This window comes from Eubalaena glacialis, chromosome 2 (genome assembly GCF_028564815.1).
Source record: "Eubalaena glacialis isolate mEubGla1 chromosome 2, mEubGla1.1.hap2.+ XY, whole genome shotgun sequence".
NCBI classification, from domain to species: Eukaryota; Metazoa; Chordata; class Mammalia; order Artiodactyla; family Balaenidae; genus Eubalaena; species Eubalaena glacialis.
In genome coordinates this window covers 103,012,976-103,024,241 of record NC_083717.1, presented here as the reverse complement: position 1 = coordinate 103,024,241, position 11,266 = coordinate 103,012,976, and the positions used below count along the sequence as shown (strand labels likewise).

Below are 11,266 nucleotides of genomic sequence, written 5' to 3'. Positions count from 1 at the left end.
TATCAAAAAATCAAACTCTCCTGGTTCTGGGTGTGGTATGTACATTATCTCACCACCTTGCACCTGCACAGAGCAGGTCACTGGAGTCCAGGTTTAAAGACCTCAGCAGGGCTTGGCTGTGAGTCAGAGGCCAGAAGACTCTCAAGCACCTTTCTTCAGAGTTAGCCTGTCCTTGATCAGTCAGGGGAGGCTGGGAGAAGCGTCATTCTGACCACAAATATGGAAAGCCAGAATACATATATTACTAGGAAGATCCTGGAGACCCTGTACCCTCCAACAAAGAGGCAGGACAAATCAGCCCATCTCATTCCAGCAGCATGTGGGATGCAAAACCAGAGCACCAGTTATGATGCTGCTTAGAGCTCTAGCCCACTAAACATCAGTACAGGCGGCAAGTGGAGAACACCTGTGCCTGGTGCGGATGATGTTTTGAATGTTTATTAGGCTGGTCTGAGGCTGTTGTTTGTTTCCTAGGAGCAAAATTATCTCATGAAGTTCTATGTCATTGCATATATGAGTTTGGAATATGAATATTAATGAAATAAAATGATACACCTTCCACTGAAACTTTATTTGTAGATTTTATTTTCTGCTTACAGGAACATTGACGTTAGTGCTTAGGTCTTTGCTGCATTTAAAGTGCCTCTTTAAAATCTCATTTGGAGTGAATATTCCATTAATATTTTGTAGTTTGGGACATCGTTCCTTTTGTGTTTCGGTTGTTTGCTTCCCCACTTCAAGGGAGGGGTGGGAAAAGGCAAAGAGGAAGGCAGAATTCAAGCTATTGAGAAAGAGCTGTGTACATCATCAGGCAACAGAACAGGGTGAAACGGACAGAGCCCTACAAGGTAAATTCTTGTTACGGCGAAGGCACGTCTTGTGGAAATTTTTCATTCTCTCCATGGTTCCCTACCACCAACCACCAATTCTTTATTTTGATTATTTTCTGTATTTATAACCTCACCTTGTTCAAGAATGGATTTAGGTAGCTTCAAGAAGTTCCTGTGGTTAATTTACTTTAACAATTGAGGAAACAATCCCAAATCTTTGAACAAATGACTCAAGCTCCCTGGGAATAGATAGGATATGGAGCTACCTGCCCAAACTAGCTCTGATGACCAGGTCAGACCTGTTCAAGAACTCCCAAAAATGAAACTGACAACTTGGCTGGAGTCATCCCAGGGTTTGGGTGAAATACTCCATCGCACAGACCCCTGAGGGAAACCCAAACACTGACTTGTCAGCTCTTTTCATCAGAGCTTTTTGGAGGGTTGGGTAGTACCTCACTATACACATTCCTACAGCCCAAGAAGGCAAGGAGCCTTGGTGGCGGGGCAGGGGTGTGCCCCCCCTTCCCCACAAGCTCTTTGCAGGAACCCAAGGCGGGGGGGGGGGGGAAGAGCTCACTGCTCCATGAGGCCGAGCATCCTCACAGAGCTCCTGGAGCAGAGTAAAGCCTTGCTCTACTATGACCCTAGAAGGAGTCCTTAAGAGTCCCAAGTGCACAGCTGAGACCTGGAGCTTAACAGGTTTTATACTACTCGGCTCCATAGAGAGAAGAAAAGGTTCACACCAGAGCACAGTTTGAGGACAAGATAGCAAATGTTGTCCCTTAGTCTCAACCCAAAGAGTTTCAATGAATAGCAGACTCAACTTATGCTGCACAGCTCCTACCAAGAGACAGGGAAAAGGTGCAAGGGCGGTGCAGGAAATGGCTGGGAGCAGTTCCTTCTACCCTACATGGCCACCTGCACCTGCAGCCCAGTCCTCTGGCTAATCAGAATGTAAAGAATCCTAAAGACCATATAAAAACAAGGTGAACTAGCCTAAATTTGCTGAGAGTGAGGTTGTCGATGTCACCTCTGTTACTTACCCAAAGTTAGCAGACATGCTACTGTTCCCTTTCCTATTGCAAAACCTGCCCTGGGATGGGATGGGAGGTGGAGCCCAGTCACGGCAGAGCCCACTTCACTAGGGCCCTTCTCCCAGTCACTAACATTCAAGATCCCTAAGAAGAAGCACTAGTCTATATTGTTCAGGACTGGATCTTCAGTAATAGCAGTGGGCCTGGCACCTGGTAAGTCATCAGTAATATCTATTGAATAAATGAGTGAATGGAGTTTATCCTCAAGAGAAACCTAAAAAACTTCTTCAGTGTACTTTCTGTGGATTTATTTGTGATTTGGAAAGGAAAACTCCAAGGACTGGATCATAGAAATCAAGTGATGTCGGAGTTTCCAGGGGCTGAAATGAATGTCCTGAGAGAGCCCAGCCAGGCTACAGAGGAGGGTGGCAATGAGCAAGGTAAAGGGCAAATCACATGGTGTCACGAGGAGAACCCTGATGAGTCCACATTCTAGAATCTTGGCAATGCCATCTTCTCCAACCTCCTTCTCAGGAAAAGGACTCCTTTTCTATAGGATCCTTCCAAGCAGGGTAAGAATCCACAGTCGTTGATTAGGGCAGTTTTTAGGTTGCAAATAGATGGTAAATGAGTATCTTCCCTGCCCCCACCCCACACCCAAATCTTTGCATATAATCAGAAGGAGTAATATCAGAAAGGTGTTATCTGTAGACTATTTGACTCATTTGTTCAACAAATGTTTAAGAAGTCCAGGCCCTCTGAGGATATAACAGTGGTCCAGATCCAAGGTACTACAGGACCTTAAAAGGTACCACCTGCCTTTGTAATGTCTATCACAGTTTACAAAGAACTGTTATTTGATTGTATGGCCACATTAGAACTGCTAGCAAAACTGCTTTGAATAAACTTCTAAACAAATAAATAAAGTTTATTCTGTTGAATAAACTTCTTCATGGTGGAGGTGGGGAGAGAGTGGCCTCCACCTGGGATCCTAAAACTTAATCACCCATCGTGCCTCGAAGTTTCCAGCCAAAGGGCAGCAATGATTAGTCATAGCCTATCCCCAAGTTCCCTTTCTTCCCATTTAGCCTTCAAATCAATAAGATAATTACTGCTCTAGTCTGAAGGTTTTACATTTTCTATTATTCCTGTTGACTGCCATTCAATTTTTAAAGTTTATTTTTAACTTAATGATTTTTGTGGAGAGATTTTCTGGTTCATTGGAGGTTTTGGGTTTTATGGTAGAATTAAAGAAACATAAGAATATAATTTAGTCTGATTTTCTTTTCTGGCCGAAATCTGAATTTGACAATGTTTTCCAAGGGTGAGTTTTTGTGAGTGTGTTTGTCCCAGTGACCAGTATTTCTGTGGAGGTATTAGAGTTAGCTACGAGGAACAGAATGCTGTTTTGTGAAATGACACTTGGGGACTTTGAGGAAATGAGGACAACTTAAGGAGTGAGTGTGGAGAAGGACTTAATTGGGGGGAATATGGTAGAGCAGGAAAAACACAGTCTGGTCTGACCCCCAGCTCTATGACCTTGGGCAGGCCACTTACTTTTCCTGAACTCTGAATTTCTCATCTGCTAAATAAGAAAATGATTCTGGGTAGTGTGTGCTAACACTGATAGCAGTGGCCATGACAAAGGGGCATTCTGTGGCGTGTAGGGCCGACACACAGGGTTGGCGCATCAGGCCCTGAAGTCTGGAGACTGGCTTCCCGTGCAGGGTGACTGGGGCGCCTCTGTTGGGATGACGTTAATACGGACAAGCCTCTGGCACTTCATGAAGACTGCGCTGAGGGTATTAAGTAAAGGGGAGTGAGGGTGAGGTCTGCCTCAGTCTCAGAGAACTGAAAAGAAGCTTCAAAACCAAGGGGCCCATTGAGTAAACAAGATCAGCTGCCTGTAGAAGGGCTAGCCACCACCTAACTCACCCATCCAACCCAGTGTGTTTTCACTCCATGACAAAACTCCTTGCATCTTTCCCCTTGTCTTCCTCAGCCTCCAAACCAGGTGGTAAAACAGGATTACTGTCCAGCTCTACATCCTTCTCAGATAATTTAAGCCCCACGTGGGCCCTCAGATCACACAGCTCACACGAAAACCTCCTTAGCACATGTTGGGAGAGTCCAGGGTGCAGGCTCTGGACTGACAGCCACACAGGGGTTTCACCAAGTCCCACATCATGCTTGGCTCAGCCAGGTGTGGAGGTCAGTTTGTAGAGCGACCCTACTTCGCTGGCTGCTCCTTGTGTCCCATGTGACTAAAGCATGCCTTTCTGGCTGAGCTCTGAGTACAGACAACGTTACAGACAATGTTCCTTCCCACTCCCACGTCAGAAACCTCATCTCCATGGTATTTTCACCCTAAGCTACCCATCTGCTGCCCTGGATTCTCCAAACAGAATCTCTCCCACTTTTCCCAGATCCTACACATCTGAATGTATTTGGGGAAGCAGTTTATTTTCTTTCTTTCTTTCTTTCTTTTTTACTTTGCCCCCAACCTTCTCTTTGGACATCCAGGAATGCAGTTACTCCCCTTTTGAAGACGCCTAAGTCAGTCTAGGATTTACCCATCTCTTTGCAGCCTCACTCTCTGCTGTCACTTAAAAAAAAATTTTTTTTCATGTTTCCTGCCCTAGTCTTGCAGGCCATAATCCATCTCACCCTCTAAGACAAAGCAGGTCTAGGGTATTCCAAGTAGAAGGTCTTTCTTATTTTGAACACGACCTTGGGCCTTCCACTTTCCCCACCACTTCTCTTCAGCATCTCTCCACCTTAGGACCTTGAAGTACAACCTGAGGCCAGTCAGTCAGGCTCAGTGAGGCACAAAGCAAATCCACTTTATAACAGGGTGTCGACTCTCTAAAGGACAGACTCTATTCAACTACATAAAAGTAGATAAATCACAGCTATCCAGGGCCTAAAAGCATAGGCTTGGAGTCTGTTTCATTCTCGTGTTCTACTATTATCCCCACCCTCTTTCCACCTGTTCCCTGTCCCCAGCCCCATAGCCTGGCCCTCCACTCCAACCCAGCCAAAACATAACATCTGCCATCACTGTGTGGCTGGTGGGATGCACCATCCTCCCTGTCTGGCTTCTCTGCGTCTTATCATTGCATTGAGACAGACTGCGCTCCAAGTCACCCTGACATTCAGAGAAGGACTCCTTTCCTCCCCGGCCTCCTGAAGACTTCTCCCTGGATTCCTCTCCCCACTAGACTCTCAGCCTCCTCTCTACTCTCCTAGACTGTATTGCCTACTGTAGACTTCTCCTGTCTTTTGGGCACTCTTGACCATCCTGCAAGCATAGCCACATCATGGGGCTTTCAGGTCTCAGTCTCTCAAAAATGTCTCAATTTTTCTTCATCTCTGCCCCAATTCCAGGAGGGCCTTTGTTCAGGCCCATTACCAAGGCCTCAGCAATTCACCCTCTCTGGGCAGGCAGAGTCTTGGCAAGGGGAGTAGAGACTAGATTTTAAACCCAACTTGTCCCCAGAATGGGCTTCTAACTGTGAGTATAGCACACTAAACTCACATTTATATTAACAGAGGTTTCTGCCTCAGTCAGATTCAAGTACACTTAGCAGCAGAAGTTGGGGGGAGGTGAAATTTCCAAGATTGCCATTTACGGATTACATCTACCATAGCACTGATTCCAGCCTACCTGAGCCCTGTGGAATAATTAAGAGGAGGACCGTTTTATTGTATTGGAGGAAGAGAGGAAAATGAAGAAAGAAAAGGGGAAATGGAGGAGTAGAAAAAACTAGATTTTCATTTATCTGCCTTTTTTGGTTAATTTCGATGTAAACATAAAATGTCTTTCGATTTATTTTAACACAATTAAGTATCTACTTGCTGTTAGGAAAACAAATTTCTAAACTGTTATCCCTTTATGCTCTTTTCCTAAGTCACAACATCTGTCTTTGTTTTGGGGCTTGGATTTCTTTTCTTCCTTTTCTTCCTATTTTTACAGTCCTCAAGACAGCTACCCTAACGCCACAGTGTCATTAACCCATTTGCAGCTTTGATTCTGCTGGCTCTTTACCGTGGTTCCCGCAGCTGTCACTAGCCCATTGTCCTACCCTGCAGAGAGGTCAGCAGACGCTATAACTCATGGGCTGAGGCATTCAAAGAGATACCAGGGAGCCATCATCTGGGCATCAAAATAGGCAAGAAATCTAAGTGAGAACTTTGATGCAGCAAAGAATCAGGAAAAGTGAGGCTCCTGCTGTCCCTGCCGCTCGAGGCATCCCCCTCCAATGGCCTGAGAGAATGTGAAGCCTCAGGTGTCCCGACAGCTGGAAACAGCCTTAGCTTCTCCTAAGACGAACAACAGGGGCACCTACTAGGTGCCCAGTACTGTACTGATTGCTCTACCCACATTATCTTTCATTATTTTCCTTATATTTTTCAGATGAGAAAACTGAGGCTAAGAGAGACAAAATGACTTTTCTAGAGGTCACATTATCACCAAGAGATCAGTTCATATGAGGGGAACTTGTTATAGGTAAGTTAAGGCTGAGCAGGGCTCAGGAAGCAGGGTGAAGGCATTAGGAAGTTAAAGAGGGGAGGAAAAGAGGGGCACTGACCCCACTCATCATTAGGCCAGAATTTAGGTGCCAGGACACAAGCCTTCTAATAACTTGAACTGGACCCTACCTTGTGCCCTGGTGCTCAGTTGGTATTCAAACGTTCCATGGCTCCACTCCTAACCCAACTCTGAGTGAGGCAGCAGGTGATCTGAAGCTAAACAGCTACCTTCCCAGCCACCTCTAATCTCATTTGCTCACCTGTGTGCACATGGCTTGGTCCTTAGGACTAAGATTGTTTACACCTACTTTGTCCAGGGTTGCTCTAGCCTCTCAACTCCTCTCTTCTCTCTCTTCAGGGAAGGGAGAAAACATCCCATTTGGGGGCTGTTGGCTTCTAGCCCAAAGGCTTTATTCCAGATGGATTTGCCTCTGGCTGGCCACCCAGAATAGACAGGTGATATCCATATTCTCAGCTCATCCAGACCATCTGTTCATTTTTCCATAACACTGTCCTCTGGGTCTATGCTAAGGGCCCATTTAAGAAAATGCTGCTCCAGTAATGAAGCCCTTTGGTGGGAATTTAAGATGGAGCCTTATTATAATTAACTTCACCTGGTAGCCCGTAAAATTATGGTGGGTTTCCAATAGAGTCCTAATGCTCTCCATAAAATGAAAACAAGGAAGAATTAGAAAAGGAAATAGTCTTTTTTATCTCCTAGAAGTCACTGCATAAATCCACTATCAGAGCAGCAATGTGGCCCAATTCATTGATTCCCACAAGCATTGACTGACTCTCTGTCATGCCCAAGGTTTTCTGATAAAAAAAAAAAAATCAAGGGACACAGCTGTGATAAGATGAACCCCTAAGGGAAGTTTGAAGAAAAATACGTGGTGCTTATTAGGCTAACTTGGAGAGTCTTATTTTGCTGACTAGACTTTTTACTCTCACTAGAGAGAAGTTGTAGAGCAAGGGGAGAGAAATGCTGCCTGGTGTAGAAATTTGATTGTCCTGCTGTATGATTTATGATGGACTTTTACTTCCAATAAATGCCTCACAAAACTGTTGAGAAAATCTACATTTTCATCAATGTGTTTCAAGTTTCTGTTTTCTTCATGGAAATAGATGCATTAAAATGCTATGTTGGCAGAGTCTACTAAGGAGGGCCCAGTCACAGATGTATTACACGAAATGAGATAAACGTGGTTCCTGCCCTCAAGGAACTCATGATGTGGTAGGATTGGTAAGACAATTAAAGAATAGCATTGACACGGGTAAGGCTTTGGTCAGGACCCAAGTTAGGTGCAACAAAGAAATTCAGAGCAGAGCAAGACATTATGACATCTTCATTTTGACATTGCTGATTTTATATCATAAGTGCCACCTAAGTACTGATTTTTATTGCCCCATCTAGTGAAGTTGAGGCTGGAGAAAATAAGGAATAGGGTTAGGATGTATGTTTTGCATCTTATTTGATATAACTTGACAATGTATGGTTGTAAAAGTAACAGAAGATAACTCACAGAAATAGTTCTGTCTGTTGGGATGGAGGGACTTTTAAGCATTATACCAAAGGCAGAAATAATAAAGGAAAAGATTGATTGATTTGACTATGATTTCACACATAAACAGACATATACACAAACACACAAACCAAGTTAAAAAAAAAGGAAAAATATTTGCAACATATATCACAGATTGTCATCTGCTTTCTTTTAAGTTGGTTTAAGTTTGCCTTGATTATGCACCTAGATTCTTACCAAGCTCTGCCCTGCATCAGTGTAACAATGGTTTATTCAAATGATTAATAAAAATATACACCTGAGAAACTGTCATTGACCAGAGGAAACAAGGGGGAAATGATAACTAAGTGCAATGTGGGATTCTGGACTGGATCCTGGAACAGAAGAAAATGGACAAAGTATATGTTCAGATAACTCAAAAGAAGAAATGAATAAAAATGAATATGGCCAATGAAAAAGGAAAAGAAGTCCAACCTTACTTTCCAATCAAAGGAAAATTGTATAAATAATCCATATTATAAATTGTATCTACAATCCATATTATATATAATTTATACTCTACACACACCCCTTGGATTGGCAAAGACAAAAATGATCAATGATATTCAGTCTAATAGTGGTATTAACTGGTAAAAATCATAAAAGCATCCATTTTCCTATATTTCTGCCTTGATGTCTTATTATTATCTATACTTCAAACTAGTTTAAGGTGTTATCACCTGTTACTTGGACAACCATAATAGCCCCCTAACTTGTCAACCTCTGTTCATTCTTGCCTCTGTTCATCAGTTCTTTCTACTCAGCCAAAGTTATCTTTTTAAAACACAGAGGATCCCCAATCATTGCTTTTATCTCTCCTTGCTGTTGGAATAACAATAAAATCTTTAACAAGACCTGTGAAGCCACCTGTGGCATGCTCCCTACCCATTTTTCCAGCCTCATTTTGCCTGGTGCTTCCCCTCTCTTTCCACTCCAGCCAAACAAGCCTTCTTCAACTCCCCCAGCAGCCACATTTGCACAGGCTGAGGCCAAAACGCTCTTATCTCCCCTATTAGTCTAGTTATCTCCTACTTAAGCTTCAGGCCTTATCTGAAATGTCACTTCCTCCAGGAAGTCATCCTTGAACTCCCCAACTAGAAGGAATTCACATTACTGTACTTTCTAACAGTATATGTGTCTTCTCCTCGTAATATTTACACAGAGTCCACAAGGGCAGGGACCACACCTGGTGGGGACCACACCTGGTGTTGCTCACCATTGTACCCTAAATAGTACACAGTACTTGGCACACACTAGGATCTCCATAAATGTTGAATGAATCATGAATCTTTCTGGAGATCAGTTTGGCAACATATGTTAACATTTTAAACGTGTATATTCTTTGACTCAGTAATTTATTTCGGGAAATTTATTTTTCTTTTATTCCACTATACACATACACAGAGCACAGCACACACACACAGGAGTGAGTCCTAAGGTTTTCCACATTTCTAAGTACAGTTGACCCTTGAACAATTCGGGGGGTTAAGGATGCCGACCCACTGCACAGAGAACCCAGTAGGGCACTCTGTATACGTGGCCCCTCCATTATCCGGGGTTCCTCTCTCTGCCTGGTTCCGAATTCTCAGATTCAACCAACTGCGACTCCTGTGGTACTGTAGTAGTTACTATTGAAAAAGAAATCCATGTATAAGTGGACCCACGCAGTTCAAACCCACGTTGTTCAAGGGTCAACTGTATGTGCATGTTATATAATCAGAAACAGAAGATATTTTCATTTGGGGGGAGGATGTACATTAATTGTCTTATATAGGTTGCATCAAAGTATCCCCAGATTAAAACAGTTGCATCAAAGGGAGGACATCAAAATATCACTGTCATTCCAGTTCCAGAGACGGTCCCAACCTGCTGTGACAAAAGGGTCACACGTCAAAAGTCAGAGCAGGGGAGGACCCAGGGGCGCAGAGGAGGAAGGCAGCCCCTCCCCCCGGCCGCTGGCGCCCAGCTCGCCCAAGGCGCTGCTGCTGGAGCTCAAGGGGCTGCCGGAGGAGCGGGTGGAGGGCTTCGGATGACCCTGGTGGACAAGGGCGACCTGAACTGGGAGGTGGCCATCTTCGGGCCCCCCAACACCTACTCCGAGGGCAGCTACTTGAAGGCGCGTCTCAAGATCGCCATCGACTACCCTTACTTCCCGCCGGCCTTTCTGTTCTGACCGAGATGCGGGGCCCCAATGTCTGCGAGGCTGCGGACGTGCGCATCTCCATCCTCCAACCCTCGCTCGACTACCTCCTACCCCCTGAGCGGGGAGCTGCCCGCAGAGCGGCAGAACCCACCCAGAACACAGGACCATCCTCCTGAGCATCACCACCTTCCTCAGCGAACCCAACACTGTTTCCACCTGCCAACGTGCACGCTTCCGTGACGCACACGAAGCGCGAAGAGAGCACGCGGACGTGAACCGGAGGCAGGTCCTGGGGACCAAGGCGGACGCGGAGCGGGACGGCGGGAAGGTCCCACCGCGCTGGCCCAGGGCTGCGGGAAGACCCAGGCCCGGTGCCCGACCGGGGCTCGGACCTCTTCTACCAGCACGACTACAGGGCGGCGAGGCCCAGGCCGAGGCCCGCAGCTGGGGCGGGGACGACGAGAACGACTCGGGCCACGAGGAGTCCTGACACCGCGTCCCCACCAACAGGCTTAACAAATTTTACCTCAGCCGGACGGACCGTATGGGCTCTCCGGCGCCTCTGCCGCCTCGACTTCCTCGGGTAGGTGTGCGCTGCCGGCCCCGGGCCGGTCCCGCCCTGGGTTTCCTCTGCTTTGGAGGGAGGCCCCGCCCCGCCCGCCGTCGCCTCCTGCGGGCCCCTAGCGTGCTGGGCGCCGGCGCGGGGTGGAGGCGGTGCCTGGGGGCCACGGACCCCGGGCCTGTCTGCAGCTCTCGCCGGCTGGAGCCAGAGACTTGGGGACCCAGCTCGCGAGTGGACGGATTAACTTGAGGTCACCTCCTCTCTCTGCTTTGGTCTGTTTGGAATCTAAATAAAGCGATTTTATGAGAAGCCAAATAAATTAAAAAGTCAGAGCAGGTAGAAATTTTCAACTAAGGATAGGGCATTGTAGAGGATCCAAGGTCCAAGGACATCTTCAGGAAAAGGTAGCACGTGAGTGAGGTTATAAAGGGTAATTAGGATTGTCATAGATGAGGAAGAGGGGAGAGGCTGGGAACAGTGCATGTCAGGCAACAGGAAACAGGATCAGCACAAAGAGAGGTAGGGAGGTGGGAGTGTGCAGGGCAAACAATGTGCTTTGCTCATTTGGCCCAGTGTAAGGGGTGTACAGAGAAGCAAGATAC

At 46.0% G+C, this 11,266-nt stretch overlaps 1 pseudogene; it reads left to right on the top strand.

Moving 5' to 3' along the window:
• Nucleotides 1–2,225: 2,225 nt before the first annotated feature.
• Nucleotides 2,226–10,592, top strand: LOC133084640 (ubiquitin-conjugating enzyme E2 R1-like; annotated as a pseudogene).
• The last annotated feature ends 674 nt before the right edge of the window (nucleotides 10,593–11,266 follow it).